Below are 19,223 nucleotides of genomic sequence, written 5' to 3' on the forward strand. Positions count from 1 at the left end.
TGAAATCTTGCCATTTGCAACTACGTGGATGGAACTGGAGGGTATTATGCTAAGTGAAATTAGAGAAAGACAAAAATCTTGTGACTTCACTCATATGAGGACTTTAAGAAACAAAACAGATGAACATAAGGGAAGGGAAACAAAAATAATATAAAAACAGGGAGGGGGACAAAACAGAAGAGAGTCATAAATATGGAGAACAAACAGGGTTACAGGAGGGGGATGGGCTAAATGGGTAAGGGGCACAAAGGAATCTACTCCTGAAATCTTTGCTGCACTTTATGCTAATTTAGGTGTAAATTTTTTTTTTAATTTTTTTTCAATGTTTATTTATTTTTGGGACAGAGAGAGACAGAGCATGAACGGGGGAGGGGCAGAGAGAGAGGGAAACACAGAATCGGAAACAGGCTCCAGGCTCTGAGCCATCAGCCCAGAGCCTGACGCGGGGCTCGAACTCACGGAGTGCGAGATTGTGACCTGGCTGAAGTCGGACGCTTAACCGACTGCGCCACCCAGGCGCCTAATTTAGGTGTAAATTTAAAAAAAATTAAAAAAAAATTTAAAAGTTAAAATTATTTTAAAAAACAGTGAGATACAACCTCACACCAGTCAGAATGGCTAAAATTAACTCAGGCAACAACAGAAGTTAACAAGGATGCAAAGAAAGAGGAACCCCTTTGCACTGCTGGTGAGAATGCAAACTGGTGCAGTCACTCTGGAAAACAGTATGGAGGTTCCTCAAAAAACAACTGCCCTATTACCCAGCAATTGCACTACTAGGTATTAATCCAAAGGATATAGCTGTGCTGTTTCAAAGGTGCACATGCACCCCAATGTTTATAGCAGCGTTATTGGCATTAAATAGCCAAATTATAGAAAAGACTGAAATGTCCATTCACAGATGAATGAATAAAGATGTGGTATATATACACAATGGAGTATTACTAGGCAATCAAAAGGAATGAAATCTTGCCATTTGTAACAACATGGATGGAACTAGAGTATTCTGCTAAGTGAAATTAGTCAGGAAAAGACAAATATATGACTTCACTCATATGTGGAGTTTAAGATAAAAAACATACATAAGGGAAAGCAAGCAAAAATAATATAAAAACAGGAAGTGGGACAAAACATGAGACTCTTAAATATAGAGAACAAAGTGAGGGTTGCTGGAGGGGTTGTGGGTGGGGGATGGGCTAAATGGGCAAGGGGCATTAAGGGAGACACTTGTTGGGATGAGCACTGGGTGTTATATGTAGGGGCTGAGTCACTGGATTCTACTCCTGAAGTCATTATTGCACTTGGATGTAAATTTTTAAAAATTAAAAAAAAAAAATTTTTTTTTAAGGAAAAAATGCTAGAGATCAAAAACACCAACAGAAATGAATTTCTTTAATGAACTTATTCATAGGACATAGCTGAGGAAAGAATCTCTGAGCTTAAGAAATGCTCAAGTCGGTGGAGATAAAAGAAGTAAAAACTAGTCAGGATGAAATAAAAAATGCTATAACTGAGCTGCAAACATGAATGGATGCCGCAACGGCAAGGATGGATGAGGCAGAACAGAGAATCAGCGATATAGAGGACAAACATAGAGAATAATGAAGTAGAAAAAAAAGAGGGAGATGAAGGCAAAAGAGCACGATTTAAGAATTAGAGAAATCAGTGACTCATTAAAAAGGAACAACATCAGAATCTTAGGGGTCCCAGAAGAGGAAAAGAGAGAAATAGGGGTAGAAGGGTTATGTGAGCAAATCATAGCAGAAAACTTTCCTAACCTGGGGAAAGACACAGACATCAAAATCCAGGAAGCACAGAGGACTCCCATTAGATTCAACAAAACCCGACCATCAACAAGGCATATTGTAGTCAAATTCACAAAATACTCAGGCAAGGAGAGAATCATGAAAGCAACAGGGGAAAAAGTCCTTAACCTACAAGGGAAGACAGATCAGATTTGCAGCAGACCTATCCACAGAAACTTGGCAGGACAGAAAGGAGTGGCAGGATATATTCAATGTGCTGAATCAGAAAAATATGCAGCCAACAATTCTTTATCCAGCAAGGCTGTCATTCAAAATGGAGAGATAAAAAAAGTTTCCCAGACAAACAAAACTTAAAGGAGTTTGTGACCACTAAACCAGGCCTGCAAGAAATTTTAAGGGAGACTCTCTGAAGGGAGAAAAGATGAAAACATACATACATACATACACATACATACATACATACATACATACATACATACATACATACCAAAAGCAACAAAGACTAGAAAGGACCAGAAAACACCACCAGAAACTTCAACTCTACAAGCAACATAATGGCAATAAATTCATATCTTTCAGTACTCACTGTAAACGTCAATGGACTCAGTGCTCCAATCAAAAGACATAGGGTAACAGAATGGATAAGAAAATAAGATCTATCTATATGCTGTTTACAAAAGACCCACTTTAGACCTAAAGACACTTTCAGATTGAAAGTAAGGGGATGGAGAACCATCTATCATGCTAATGGTCAACAAAAGAAAGCCGGAGTAGCCATACTTATATCAGACAATCTAGACTTTAATAAAGACTGTATTAAGAGATGCAGAAGGGCATTCTATCACAATTGAGGGGTCTATCCACCAAGAAAACTTAACAATTGTAAATACTTATGCTCAAATTGTGGAAGCACCCAAATATATAACTCAATAAAAGAAACTCATTGATAATAATACCGTAAGAGTAGGGGACTTCAACACCCCACTTACAGCAATGGACAGATCATCTAAACAAAATCAATAAGGAAATAATGACTTTGGATGACACACTGGACCAGACGGACCTAACAGATATATTCAGAACATTTCATCCTAAAGCAGTGGATTATACATTCTTCTCCTGTGCACATGGAATGTTCTTCAGAAAAGATCACATACTGGGACACAAATCAGCCCTCAACAAATACAAAAAGATCGAGATCATATCGTGCATATTTTTTCAGACCGCAACACTATGAAACTCGAAATCAACCGCAGGAAAAAATTTGGAAAGGTAACAAATACTTGGAGACTGAAGAACATCCTACTAAAGAATGAATGGGCTAACCAAGAAGTTAAAGAGGAAATTAAAAAGTATATGGAAGCCAATGAAAATGATAACACCACAATCCAAAACCTCTGGGATGCAGCAAAGGCGCTCATAAGAGTAAATTATATAGCAATCCAGGCCTTCCTAAAGAAGAAAGATGTCAGATACACAACCTAACCTTACGCCTTAAAGAGCTGGAAAAAGAACAGCAAATAAAACCCCAAACCAGCAGAAGACAGGAAATAACAAAGATTAGAGCCGAAATTAATCCTATTGAAACCAAAAAAAACAGTAGAACAGATCAATGAAACCAGAAGCTGGTTCTTTGAAAGAATTAACAAAGTTGATAAACCACTAGCCAGTTTGATCAAAAAGAAAAAGGAAAGGACCCAAATAAATAAAGTCAAGAATGAAAGAGGAGAGATGACAACTAATATAGTAGAAATAAAAACAATAATAAGAGAATATTATGAGCAATTATATGCCAACAAAATGGGCAATCTGGAAGAAATGGACAAATTCCTAGAAACATACACTACCAAAACCAAAACAGGAAGAAATAGATTTGAACAGACGCATAACCAGTAAGGAAATCGAATTAGTAATAAAAAATCTCCCAAACTCCACACCCGAAAAACAAATAACCCAGTGAAGAAATGGGCAGAAAACATGAATAGACACTTCTCTAAAGAAGACACCCGGATGGCCAACAGGCACATGAAAAGATGTTCAGCGTCGCTCCTTATCAGGGAAATACAAATCAAAACCACACTCAGGTATCACCTCACGCCAGTCAGAGTGGTCAAAATGAACAAATCAGGAGACTATAGACGCTGGAGAGGATGTGGAGAAACGGGAACCCTCTTGCACTGTGTTGGTGGGAATGCAAATTGGTGCAGCCGCTCTGGAAAGCAGTGTGGAGGTTCCTCAGAAAATTAAAAATAGACCTACCCTATGACCTAGCAATAGCACTGCTAGGAATTTATCCAAGGGATACAGGAGTACTGATGCATAGGGCCACTTGTACCCCAATGTTCATAGCAGCATTCTCAACAATAGCCAAATTATGGAAAGAGCCTAAATGTCCATCAACTGATGAATGGATAAAGAAATTGTGGTTTATATACACAATGGAATATTACGTGGCAATGAGAAAAAATGAAATATGGCCTTTTGTAGCAACATGGATGGAACTGGAGAGTGTGATGCTAAGTGAAATAAGCCATACAGAGAAAGACAGATACCATATGGTTTCACTCTTATGTGGATCCTGAGAAACTTAACAGGAACCCATGGGGGAGGGGAAGGAAAAAAAAAAAAAAAGAGGTTAGAGTGGGAGAGAGCCAAAGCATAAGAGACTGTTAAAAACTGAGAACAAACTGAGGGTTGATGGGGGGTGGGAGGGAGGAGAGGGTGGGTGATGGGTATTGAGGAGGGCACCTTTTGGGATGAGCACTGGGTGTTGTATGGAAACCAATTTGTCAATAAATTTCATATAAAAAAATAAAAATAAATAAAATATAAAAAAAAAATAAAAATAAAATAAAAAAAATAAATAAGCATTAAAAGAAAACCTTAAAAAAAAAATCTCCCAAAAAACAAGAATCCAGGGTCAGATGACTTTCCAGGGGAATTCTACCAAACATTTAAGGAAGAGTTAACACCTAGTCTCTTGAAGCTGTTCCAAAAAATAGAAATGGAAGGAAAACTTCCAAACTCTTTCTATGAAGCCAGCATTACCTTGATTCCAAAACCAGAGACCCCACTAAAAAAGAGAACTATAGACAAATTTCCCTGATGAACATGGATGCAAAAATCCTCAACAAGATATTAGCCAACAATACATTAAAAAAATTATTCACCACGACCAAGAGGGATTTATACCTGAGACGCAAGGCTGGTTCAATATCCGCAAAACAATCAGTGTGATTCATCACATCAATAAAAGGACAAGAACCAAATGATCCTCTCAATAGTTGCAGAGAGGGTCACCTGGGTGGCGCAGTTGGTTAAGCCTCCGACTTCAGCCAGGTCACGATCTCGCAGTCCGTGAGTTCGAGCCCCGCGTCAGGCTCTGGGCTGATGGCTCAGAGCCTGGAGCCTGTTTCCGATTCTGTGTCTCCCTCTCTCTCTGCCCCTCCCCCGTTCATGGTCTGTCTCTCTCTGTCCCAAAAATAAATAAACGTTAAAAAAAAAAAATAGTTGCAGAGAAAGCATTTGACAAAATACAGCATCCTTTCTTGATAAAAACGCTCAAGAACATAGGGATAGACGGATCATACCTTGAGATCATAAAAACCATATACGAAAGACCCAACGCCAATATCATCCTCAATAGGGAAAAACTGAGAGCTTTCCCCCTAAGGTCAGGAACAAGACAGGGATGTCCACTCTCGCCACTGTTATTCGACATAGTATTGGAAGTCTTAGCCTCAGCAATCAGACAACACAAAGAAATAAAAGGCATCCAAATAGTCCAGGAGGATGTCAAACTTTCACTCTTCACAGATGACATGATACTCTATATGGAAAACCCTAAAGATTCCACCAAAAAACTGCTAGAACTGATTCATGAATTCAACAAAGTTGTAGGATATAAAATCAATGCACAGAAATCGGTTGCATTCCTATACACCAACAATGAAGCAACAGAAAGAGAAATCAAAGAATCGATGCCATTTACAATTGCACCAAAAACCATAAAACACCTGGGAGTTAATCTCACCAAAGACGTGAAAAATCTATACACTGAAAACTACAGAAAGTTTATGAAAGAAATTGAAGACACCAAAAAATGGAAAAAGATTCCATGCTCCTGGATAAGAACAAATATTGTTAAAATGTCGATACTACCCAAAGCAATCAACATATTCAATGCAATCCCTATTAAAATAACACCAGCATTCTTCAAAGAGCTAGAACAAATAATCCTAAAATTTGTATGGAACCAGAAAAGATCCGGAATAGCCTAAGCAATCCTGAAAAAGAAAACCAAAGCAGGTGGCATCACAATCCCAGACTTCAAGCTATACTACAAAGCTGTAATCATTAAGACAGTATGATACTGGCACAAGAACAGACACTCAGAACAATGGAACAGAATAGAGAACCCAGAAATGGACCCACAAACATATGGCCAACTAATCTTTGACAAAGCAGGAAAGAATATCCAATGGAATAAGACAGTCTCTTCAGCAAGTGGTGCTGGGAAAACTGGACAGCGACATGGAGAAGAATGAACCTGGATCTCTTTCTTACACCATACACAAAAATTAACTCAAAATGGATGAAAGACCTAAATATAAGACAGGAAGCCATCAAAATCCTTGAGGAGAAAGCAGGCAAAAACCTCTTTGACCTTGGCCGCAGCAACTTCTTACTCAACATGTCTCCAGAGGCAAGGGAAACAAAAGCAAAAATGAACTATTGGAACCTCATCAAAATAAAAATCTTCTGCACAGTGAAGGAAACAATCAGCAAAATTAGAAGGCAACCAACATAATGGGAGAAGATATTTGCAAATGACGTATCAGATAAAGGGTTAGTATCCAAAATCTATAAAGAACTTATCAAACAACACCCAAAAAAACAAATAATTCAGTGAAGAAATGGGCAAAAGACATGAATAGACACTTCTCCAAAGAAGACATTCAGATGGCCAACCGACACATGAAAAAATGCTCATCACTCATCATCGGAAACACAAATCAAAACCACAATGAGATACCACCTCACACCTGTCAGAATGGCTAACATTAACAACTCAGGCAGCAACAGATGTTGGCGAGGATGCGGAGAAAGAGGATCTCTTTAGCATTGTTGGTGGGAATGCAAGCTGGTGCAGCCACTCTGGAAAACAGTATGGAGTTTCCTCAAAAAATTAAAAATAGATCTACCCTACAACCCAGCAATTGCACTACTACTTATTTATCCAAGGGATACAGGTATGCTATTTCGAAGGGACACATGCACCCCAATGTTTATAGCAGCACTATCAACAATAGCCAAAATATAGAAAGAGCCCAAATGTCCATTGATGGATGAATGGATAAAATATATAAATATCCATATATATCCATATATATATATAGATACATGATATAGATATATATAGAGAGATATAGACATAGATATAGATACACACACACACAATGGAGTATTACTTGGCAATCAAAAAGAATGAAATCTTGCCATTTGCAACTATGTGGATGGAACTAGAGGGTATTATGCTAAGCGAAATTAGTCAGAGAAAGACAAATATCATGACTTCACTCGTATGAGGACTTTAAGACACAGAACAGATGAACATAAGGGAAGTAAAACAGGGTGGGGGACAAAACATAAAAGACTCTTAAATATGGAGAACAAACAAGGTTACTGGAGGGATTGTGGGAAAGGGGACAGGCTACATGGGTAAAGGGCATTAAGGAATCTACTCCTGAAATCATTGTTGCACTATATGCTAACTACTTTGGATGTAAATTTAAAAAATAAAATAAAAAAATAAAAATAGAATACAAAACTATAAAACCCTAGAAGATAACATAGGAGAAAATCTAGATGATCTTAGATATGGTGATGATTATTTAGAATTAACACCCCAGGAGCAATCCATGACAAAACTGATAAGGTAGATTTCATTATATTTAAAAGCTTCTACTTGATTAAAGACAATGTCAAGAGAATGAGAAGACAAGCTACAGACTGGGAGAAAATATTTGTAAAAGACATATGATAAAGGACTGCTATTCAAAGTATACAAAGAACTCCTTTTTAAAAATTATTTATTTATTTTTAGAGAGAGAGAGAGAGAGCAAGGGCAAGGAGAGGGAGAGGGAAAGTCCTAGCAAGCCCAGCGCTGTCAGCGCAGAGCCCAATGCAGGGCTCACACTCAAGAACCATGAGATCATGACCTGACCCGGAACCAAGAGTCAGACGCTCAGCTGACTGAACCAGCCAAGTACCCCTGCAAAGAACTAGTAAAACTCAGCAATACAAAAATTAACAACCCAATTAAAACATGAGCCAAAGACTTCAGCAGACACTTTCACCAAAGAGATAAACAGCAGGTAAGTGGGTGTATGAAAAAAAGGCATATGAAAAGATTTCCACATCATATGTCATCAGGATATGCAAATCGAAACAAAAATGAGATTACCTACTAGACTGTGCAAAATCCAGAACACTGACAATATCAAAAACTGATGAGAATGTGAAGCAACAGCAAGTATCCTTCACTGCTGGTGATAATGAAAAATGGAACAGCCACTTTGTAAAACAGTTTGGCAGCTTCTTAGAAAAGTAGACATATTCTTACCATATGATCTAGCAATCACAATCCTTGGTCTTTATCCAAAGAAGGTGAAAACTTATGTCCATACAAAAGCCTGCACACAGATGTTTATGGCAGCTTTATTCATAATTGCCAAAACTTAGAATCAACCAAGACGTTCCTCATTGGGTGAATGGATAAACCAGGGTACATGCAGAAAATGGAATATTACTTAGCACTAAAATAGCCAAGGTATCAAGCCTTGAAAAGATATGAAAGAAACTTAAATGGATATTTCTAAGTGAAAGAAGCCAATTTGAAAAGGCTAGATACTGCACTATGTCAACTATATGACATTCTGGGAAAGGTAAACTGTGGAGACAGTAAAAATGTCAGTGATTGTCAGGATTTGGGGATGGGGGAGAGGGATGAATAGGCTGAGTACAGAGGAGTTTTAGGACAGAGGAAGTATGCTATATGACAGATAATGAATACATGACTTTATACATTTTTCTAAACGTACAGAGTGTATAACACCACCAGTGAACCCTAATGTAAACTAAGGACTTTGGGTGATAATAATGTCTCAATATAGATTTATCAATTGTAACAAATATACTACTCTGGTAGGTAAGGGATGTTAATAATGGGAGAGGCTATGCATGTGTGAAGACATCGTGTATACAGGAAATCTTGGTACTTTCCTCTCGATTTTGCTGTGAACCTAAAACTGCTCTTAAAAAAAAAAAAAGAAGAAGAAGAAGAAGGTCTTGGGGCACCTGGATGGCTCAGTAGGTTGAGCATTCCACTCTTGATTTCAGCTCAGGTCATGCATGATCTTATGATTTGTGTGTTCAAGCCCTGCATCAGGCTCTGGGCTGACAGCGTGGAGCCTGCTTGGGATTCTCCTTCTCCCTCTCTGCCCCTGCCCCATTTATGATCTCTCTATCTCTTTCTCAAAGTATATAAATAAACATTTAAAAAATAAGGTCTTAAAACAAAAAGATAGAGTTATACAAAACCCAACAATTCCACGTCTATTTACCCAAGGTAACTGAAAACATAGATTTATACAAAAACTTATACATGAATGTTGATAGTAGCACTATCCAACAACCCAAATGACCCTTCAACTCTTGAATGGATAAATGTGATATTATTGTTCATATAACAGAATATTTTTGACAATAAAAAAGAATAAAATACTATCATATGCTACATATGTATAAACTTACTATACATTTTGCTAAGTGAAATAAGCCAGTCAAAAAAAGAACATATGTTGTACGATTTAATTTACATGAAATATGCAGGACAGGCAATTTTATATACAGAAAAAGCAGATCAGTGGTTGTCTAGGGCTGGGAGTTTGCAGAAGGAATCTGGTAATAGGTGTCCTTTGAGGATGATGAAAAAAATTCTAAAACTGATTGTGGTGATGGCTGTATAACTTTGTGAATATACTAAAGGTATTGAATTGCAGTTTAAGTGGACAGATTTTATCTTAATAAAACTGTTAAATTCTAGTCACCAAAAGGCAGTATTAAGAGAGTGAAAAGGCAAGTCACTGTGACGAGTTGCCACATCTGATAGAGAACTTCTAACCAGAATATGTAGAAAGGGCAGACAACCTGTGGAAGCCAGCTCCCCAAACAGTTCCCTTTGGTCTTTGCATCAGGAAGCAAAACACCCTTGTTTAGTTTGTCCTCTTCCATATTGAACTAGAAAGAATGCTGCAAGCAGGAGTGTTACAGACATGACAAAATGTAGCCTCAAATGATAGGTCAAAAAAGACATGGAAGCTTCTGCCTTGCTCTCACCTGGGTCACTTGCTCTGGGCAAGGTCAGCAACAATGTTGTGAGAAAATTCAAGCCATGCCATGAAGAGTCCACATGCCAAGGAACTGTGGTCTCCTGCCAACCGCCAGCACCAACTTGCCAGCCATGTAAGTAAGCCATCTTGGAAGTGGATCCTCCATACCTACTCAAGCCTGGAGATGACTGCAGCCCTAGTTAACCTCTTTGGCTTTTTAAAAAATGTTTATTTTTGAGAGAGAGAGAGAGAGACAGCGAGCGCATGAGTGGGGGAGGGGCAAAGAGAGAGGGGGACAGAGGATCTGAAGTGGGCTCTGCACCGACAGCAGTGAGCCCAATGTAGGGCTCAAACTCATGAACCATGAGATCATGACCTGAGCCGAAGTTGGATGCTCAACTGGCTGTGCCACCTAGGTGCCCAGTCCTAGTTAACCTCTTGACCGCAACTTCTAAGAAACCCTAGCCAGAAGCATCCATCTAAGCTACTCCAGAATTCCTGACCCACAGAAACCAAGATAATAAATGTTCACTGGGGTTTTAAGCCAGTATGTCTTGAGGCAATTTATTACTCAGAATAGATAATATACAACACAATTTTCTAAAAAATGGACAAAACCTTGAACAGAAATTTCATGTAACAAAAAAAGATATGCAAATAGCTAATAAGCTTAGCAGGGAAATTCATATTAAAGCTTCAATGAAATATTACTATATACTCACAAGAATTCCTAACTTTAAAAAAAAATTTTTTTAATGGTTATTTATATTTGAGAGAGAGAGAGAGAGAGACAGAGCATGAGCGGGGGAGGGGCAGAGAAAGGGAGATGCAGAATCTGAAGCAGGCTCCAGGCTCTGAGCTGTCAGCACAGAGCTTGACGTGGGGCTCAAACTCACAAACTGCGAGATCATGACCTGAGCTGAAGTCAGATGCTTAACTGACTGAGTCACCCAGGCGCCCCTAGAATTCCTAACATTTTTAAGTTGACATTAACAAGTGTTGATGAGTATGTAGAACAACTGGAACTTTCATATATTGCAGGCAGAAGTTTACATTGGTACAGCCACTTTGAAAAACTATTTGGCAATGTATTTTAAAGCTAAATATTTTTAAACCTGATGACCTAAGAATTTCACTCCTGAACATATACCTCTGAGAACTGTATGCTTACATCTATAATAAACATGTACAAGAGGGATGCCTGGGTGGCTCAGTTGGTGAAGCATCTGACTCTTGATCTCAGCTCAGATCTTGATCTCAGGGTTGTGAGGTTAGGGTCCACATTGGGCGCTACACTGGGCATTAAACCTACTTTTAAAAAAATGTACAGGAATATTCATAGTAGATTTATTCATAATAGACCCAAACTGGAAACAACTCAAAAGCCTTTCAAGAGTTAATAAATAAACTAATATAGTTATACAAAAATAAACCATACTGGTTATACAATGGAATACTTGGAATGCTATACAGCAATAAAAAAATTAACAACTACTACATTGATTATGTGGATGATTCAAACAGGCTTAATGTTGTTGAATGAAATAACCCAGACACAGAAGAGCACATACTGGATGATTCTTTTGATATGAAGAGGTTCCAGAACAAATAAAACAAACTGTTGTTGATAGAAATCAAAAGAGTGATTACTTCTTAGGGGGTTATATTGCCTGGGAAGAATCATGAGGGAGGATTTTGTGTTACTAGAATATTCTATATCTTGATCTGGGTATCATTACAGGAGTGTATTCATACGCAAAATTCGTCAAGCTGTATAATCAAATTCTATATACATTTCAGTAAGTTATAACTCAATTAAGAAGTTAAACTAGGGGCACCTGGGTGGCTCAGTCTGGTAAGCGTCTGACTTTAGCTCAGGTCATGATCTCACGGTTTGTGAGTTTGAGCCCCGCATCAGGGGCACCTGGAGGGGCTCCAGCATCTGGAGCCTGCTTTGGATTCTGTGTCTCCCTTTCTCTCTGACCCTCCCCCACTCACACTCTGTCTCTCTCTCTCAAATATAAACAAACATTAAGAAGAAAAAATTTAAACTAAAAGCGAGGATTTACATAAAAGATGAACCACACAGGGGACGGAAGAAAATATTTTAAAATTATCTTTAACATGTTAATGTTGTATTAAAGTATTACATATATGAATAAGAATATTATACCTAAAACCAAGAACAATTAGACAACAAGACAAAACTCTTCAAAATTAAAAACATGATGGGTTGGGGGCACCTGGGTAGCTCAGCTGGTTGAGCATCCAGCTCTAGATTTCAGCTCAGGTCACCATCTCACGGTTTGTGGACTTGAACCTCACGTCAGGCTCAGCACTGGCAGTGTGGAGTCTGCTTGGGATTCTCTCTCTCTCTCTCTCTCTCTCTCTCTCTCTCTCCCTCTCTGCCCCTCCCCTGCTCACACATGCACTCTTTCTCTGTCTCTCAAAATAAATAAAATTTAAAAAAATTATATAAAAAACATGACAGGTGGAATAGTAAACAGTTCAATAAAAGGGTGAAAGGTAAAGACGAAGAAAATCCCCAGAAAGTATAATACAAAAACCAAAAGGTAGAAAGTATGAGCAAAAGAAATTAAGAGCATTCTAGGAGATGGGGAAAAATAGAATTTGCAGAAAGAAAGACCAAAGAATATGGAGGGGAGAAAATTGCTTAAGATTGAGTACAGATACTTCTCTATATTGAAAATGTCTGCTAAGTACCCCACATACAAATCCATGTCATGAAAGTTAAAGAATACTAAAGAAAATATCATAAAAAGCTTGGAGTGAGGCAGGAGATGGAAGGAGAGAAGCAGAGGGGGAAGGGATAGAGACAGAAATAGAGAAAACACAGGTCTCATTCAACGAACCAGATAACAGGGGTGCCTCACTGCTTAACTGGTAGAGCACGTGATTTTTTTTTTTTAATAATTTATTGACAAGTTAGCTAACATACAGTGTATACGGTGTGTTCTTGGCTTTGGGAGTAGGTTCCCATGATTCATCTCTTACATAAAACACCCAGTGCTCATCCCAACAAGTGCCCTCCTCATTGCCCATCACCAATTTTGCCCACTCCTTTCCACCCTCAGTTTGTTCTCTGTATTTAAAAGTCTCTTATGGTTTGCCCGCCCCCCCCCCCCCCGCCAGAGCATGTGACTTTTGATCATGGGGTCTTGAGTTTGACCCATGTTGGGTGTAGAGATTATTTAAAAATAATTGAAAAGCCAAAAAACCCCAAACAACCAGATAACAGAATCAGAATAACATGGGTCTTTGCAAAAGTGACACTGGATGCTAGAAAAGAGTGAAGAAATACCTTTACTATTCTGAGGAAAAATTATTTTCAACCTAAAATTCTATACTCAAACTTAAATATGAGAATTGAATAAAAATATATTCAAGCATGCAAAGACTTTCCTTCTTTAAAAAATACATTTTTCCTACAGGATTTTTAAGGATTCTCCTAGAAGGTGTACTTCGGCAAAATTAGGCATAACTCAGGAAAGCAGAAGGAATAGGATCCAAGAGACTGAGAATCCCAGCCAGAAAAGCAGCCAAGGGAAGCCCAGTATGACAGTTGTGCCCTGTCTAGAGATGCCCAAGTCTACATTGGAGAGAAGTCTCTATAGGAAAAATGAAATTATGTTTTTTACATTCAGAAAAATATTGAGTTTTAACAGATTTGTTATTTTCCCAAATAGTTGGAGGAAGTTTAATTATATGCACACGAAGACCTTAGAAAATGAAAAGATAAAATGATTTTCACCTTCATGATAAAAACCAAAATTTGCAAGAGATAAGAAAGCCATTCACCCATTCATCAAGAGGATGTAACAATTGCATATATATGCACCTAACATCGGAGCACCTAAATTAAGGACATATTAATAGAATTGAAGGGAGAATAAATACAATAATAGTAGGGGAGTTCAATTATCTATGTTTAACAATGCATAGATCATCCAGACAGAAAATCAATAAAGAAACATTGGACTTGAACCATACTTTAAACCAAATGAATATAACAGAACATTCCATGCAATAGCACCAGAATATATATTCTTCCTTTTTTTTAATGTTTATTTTTGAGAGAGAGATACGGAATACAAGTGGGGGAGGGGCAGAGAGAGAGAGAGAGGGAGACACAGAATCTGAAGCAGGCTCCAGGCTCTGAGCTGTCAGCACAGAGTCCTGCACAGGGCTCAAACTCACAAACTGTGACATCATGACTGGGGCTGAAGTTGGACACTTAACCAACGGAGCCACCAGGTGCCCCAGAATATATATTCCTCTAAAGTACACATGAAATATTCTCCAGTACAGATCATATGCTAGGAAACAAAACAAATCTTTTTTTTTAAGTTTATTTATTTTGAGAGAGAGAGAGAGAGAGAGAGAGAGCGCGAGCGCAAATGGGGGAGGGGCAGAGACAGTGGGAGAATCTCAAGCAGGCTCAGCACTGTCAGTGCAGAGCCTATGTGCAGCTCAAACTCATGAAACCATGAGATCATGATGTAGGCTGAAATCAAGAGTCAGATGCTTAACTGACTGAGTCACCTAGGCCCCCTGGACACAAAACACATCCTGACAAATTTTGCTTACTTATTTATTAATTTATTTACAGATTTTATTATTTTTATTTTAAGTCTATTTGTTTATTTTGAGAAAAGAGGGGGAGAGCAGGGAAGGGGCAGAGAGAGGGAGACAGAAAGAATCCCAAGCAGGCTTCATACCAGCAGCACTGAGCCCAACGCAGGGGTTGAACTCATGAACTGTGAGATCATGACCTGAGCTGAAACCAAGAGTTGGATGCTCAACTGACTCAGCAACCCAGGCACCCCTAAAGATTTTAAGTAATCTCTACACTCAGTGTGGGGCTCAAACTTACAATGCTGAGATTCAAGAGTTGCATGTTCTACTAACTGAGCTAGCCAGGCACCCCAAGTCTTGACGAATTTTAAAAGACTTAAATGCATATCAAGTGTCTTTCTAAACACAACTGATATGAAACTAAAAATCAGTAACTGGAGGAAAAGTGGACATTTTAAAAATATGTAAAAATTAGGGTCCCCTGAGTGGCTCAGTTGGTTGAGCATCTGACTCTTGATTTTAGCTCAGGTCATGATCCCAGGGTCGGGGAAATGAGCCCCGCACGGGGCTCCATGCTGAGCATGGAGCCTGCTTAAGATTCTCTCTCTACCACCTATACCTGCCAAAATGGCTAGAATTAACAACTCAGGAAGCAACAGATGCTGGGAGGATGTGAAGAAAGGGGAACACTTTTGCTCTGTTGGGGAGAATGCAAACTGGTACAGCCACTCTGGAAAACAGTATGGAGGTTCCTCAAAAGGTTAAAAGTAGAACTACCCTATAACTCAGCAATTGCACTACTAGGTATTTTTTAGAGAGTTCTTTAGAGAATACCAAAATGCTGATTTTAAGGAGCACATGTACCCCAACATTTATAGCAGCACTATCAACAACAGTCAAATTATGAGAAGAGCTCAAATGTCCATTGACTGATGAATGGATAAAGAAGATGTGGTAGGGGCGCCTGGGTGGCGCAGTCGGTTGAGCGTCCGACTTCAGCCAGGTCACGATCTCGCGGTCCGTGAGTTCGAGCCCCGCGTCAGGCTCTGGGCTGATGGCTCAGAGCCTGGAGCCTGTTTCCGATTCTGTGTCTCCCTCTCTCTCTGCCCCTCCCCTGTTCATGCTCTGTCTCTCTCTCTCTGTCCCCAAAAAAATAAACATTGAAAAAAAAATTAAAAAAAAAAAGACGTGAGATATATATACACACACACACACACACACACACACACACAATGGAATATATATATATATACACACACACACACACACACACACACACACACACACGCACACACACACAATGGAATATTACTGGGTGATTAATAAGAGTGAAATCTTGCCATTTGTAACAACCTGAATGGAACTAGAGTATATTATGCTAAGTGAAATAATTCAATCAGAGAAAGACAAGTATCATATGATTTCACTCATATGTGGAATTTAAGAAACAAAACAGATGAACATAGGGGAAGGGAAGGAGAAATAAAATAAGGTAAAAACACAGAGGGAGGCAAACCATAAGAGGCTGTTAAAAATAGAGAACAAACAGCGTTGATAGAGGGAGGTGGGCTGGGGAATGGGTTACATGAGTGATGGCTATTAAGGAGGGCACTTGTTGGGTAGCACTGGGTATTATATGTAAGTGATGAATCACTAAATTCTACTTCTGAAACCAAACTACACTGTATATTAAGTAACTTTAATCTAAATTAAAAAAAAATTCTCTCCCTCTGCCCCTCTCCCCCACTCACACACTATCTCTCTAAAATAATTTTTTTTAAGCAGAAATTAAACAGCACACTCCTGAACAGCCCAGGGTCAAATAAGAAATCACAAAAAAATTAAAAATATCTCAAAACAAAAATGGAAACACAATATATCAAAATGGGATATGGGATGCAGAAAAATTAGTTCTAAGATGGAATTTTTAGCAATAAACACCTACATTAAGAAAGAAGAAACATCTCAAATATATAATGTAACTTTACATCTCAAAGAATTAGAAAAGAAGAACAAACTAACCCAAAGTAAGCCAAAGGAAGGAAATAACAAAGGCCAGAGCAGAAATAAACGAAATAGGGACCACGACAACAATAGAAAAGATTGATAAAACCAAGAGGATGGCTTTTGGAAAAGATAAAATTGGCAAACCTTTACCTAGACTAAGGGAAAAAAAAAAAAAGAGAGTGAAGACTTAAATAAATGAAATCAGAAATGAAAGATGAGACACTACAACTGATACCACATAAATCCAAAGGATAAGAAACTACTAGGCCAACAAATTGGATAGCCTAGAAGAAATGAATACATTCCTAGAAACATACAACCTACCAAGACTGAACCATGAATAAATAGAAAACCTGAACAGACCAATAATGAATAAAGAGACTGGATCAGGAAACAAAAACCTCCCCCCAAAAGAAAAGCCCAGGAACATATGGTTTCGCTGGTGAATTATAACAAACATTTCAAGAATTACAGTTAATCTTTCTCAAACCCCTCCAAAAAACTGAAGAGGAGGAAACACTGCCAAACTGACTTCATGAAGCCACAATTACTTTAACAGCAAAGCCAGATAAGGACACTAGAAGAAAAGGAAATTTTCTACAGGAAGTATTCCTAATGAATAGAGATGCAAAAATTCTCAACAAAATATTAGCAAACAGAATTCAACAATACACTGAAATGATTATACACTATGATGAAATGAGATTTATCCCTGGGATGCAAAAATGGCTCAACATATGCACATCAATAAATATGATACACCAAAGTAATAGGATGAATGATAAAAATCATATGATTATCAGGTGTGTCTGGCTGGCTCAGTGAGTTAGGCATCAGACTTTGGCTCAGGTCATGATCTTGCAGTTTGCGAGTTCGAGCCCTGCTTGGGGCTCTGTGTTGACAGCTCAGAGCCTGGAGCCTGCTTTGGATTCTCTGTCTCCCTCTCTCTCTGCCCCTCCCCTGCTCACGCTCTCTGTCTCTCTCTTTCTCTCTCAAAAATAAACATTTTAAACAATCATAAAACTATCCAATAAATGCAGAAAAGGCATTTGATGAAACATCTTTTCATGATAAAAAAATCAACAAATTGGGTATAAAAGGAATATACTTCAGCATAATAAAGGCCACATACAACAAATCTACAGTTAATATTACACTAAAAATGAAAAATTGAAAGTTTCCCTTCTAAGATCAGGAACAAAACAAAGATGCCCACTGTCATCACTTGTACTCAACATCATATTGTTAGTCCTAGCCAGAACAGTTAGGCAAATAAAAGAAATAAAAGGTATTTAAATAAAAACCAAAAACATAAAAGTGTTGTTATTTGTAGATGACACGATTTTATGTATAGAAATCCTAGGGGTCCCTGGCTGGCTCAGTTGGGTCTCAGAGTCATGAGTTCAAGCCCCACATTAGGTGTAGAGATTACTTAAACAAACAAACAAACAAACAAACAAACAAATTTTAAAAAATCCCAAAGACTCAACCAAAAAACTACTGGAAGTAATCAAGGAATTCAGTGAAGTTGCAGGATATAAAATCAACATATAAATATCAGTTGTATTTCTATACACTAACAATAACAATAAACTATCTGGAAAAGAAATAGGAAAACTGTCTCATTCATAATAGCATCAAAAAGAAAATAAAATACTTGGGAATACATTTAACCAAATAATTGAAAGATGAGTACAATGAAAACTACAAGACCTTGAGGAAAGAAACTGAAGAAGATACAAATAAATGAAAAAATGTCCCATGTTCACAAATTGGAAAAATTAACACTGATAAAATATACTATCTGAGGGGCGCCTGGGTGGCGCAGTCGGTTAAGCGTCCGACTTCAGCCAGGTCACGATCTCGCGGTCTGTGAGTTCGAGCCCCGCGTCGGGCTCTGGGCTGATGGCTCAGAGCCTGGAGCCTGTTTCCGATTCTGTGTCTCCCTCTCTCTCTCTGCCCCTCCCCCGTTCATGCTCTGTCTCTCTCTGTCCCAAAAATAAATAAAAACGTTGAAAAAAAATTTAAAAAAAAATAAAAAAAAATATACTATCTGAAGCTAACTATAGATTCAACACAATCTCTGCCAAAATTCCAATGGCATTTTTCACAGAAATATAAAAAACAATCCTCAAATTTGTATGGAACCATAAAAGACTTAAATAGCCAAAGCAACAATAAGAAAGAAGAACAAAGTGGAGGGTATCATACTTCTTGATTTCAAAATATGCTACAAAGCTACAGTAATTAGGGGCGCTTGGTTGGCTCAGTTGGTTAAACATTCAACTCTTGATCTCAGCTCATGTCTTGATCTCAGAATAAACCCCAGCATATATGGTTCGTTGATATTTGACAAGAACACCCATTGGGGAAAGAATAGCTTCTCCAACAAATGATGCTGGTAAAACAGGATAGCTAACATTCAAAAACTTGGAAAGATTGGAACTCAATCTTACACCAC

This window comes from Felis catus, chromosome C2, assembly GCF_018350175.1.
Source record: "Felis catus isolate Fca126 chromosome C2, F.catus_Fca126_mat1.0, whole genome shotgun sequence".
Taxonomy (NCBI): Eukaryota; Metazoa; Chordata; class Mammalia; order Carnivora; family Felidae; genus Felis; species Felis catus.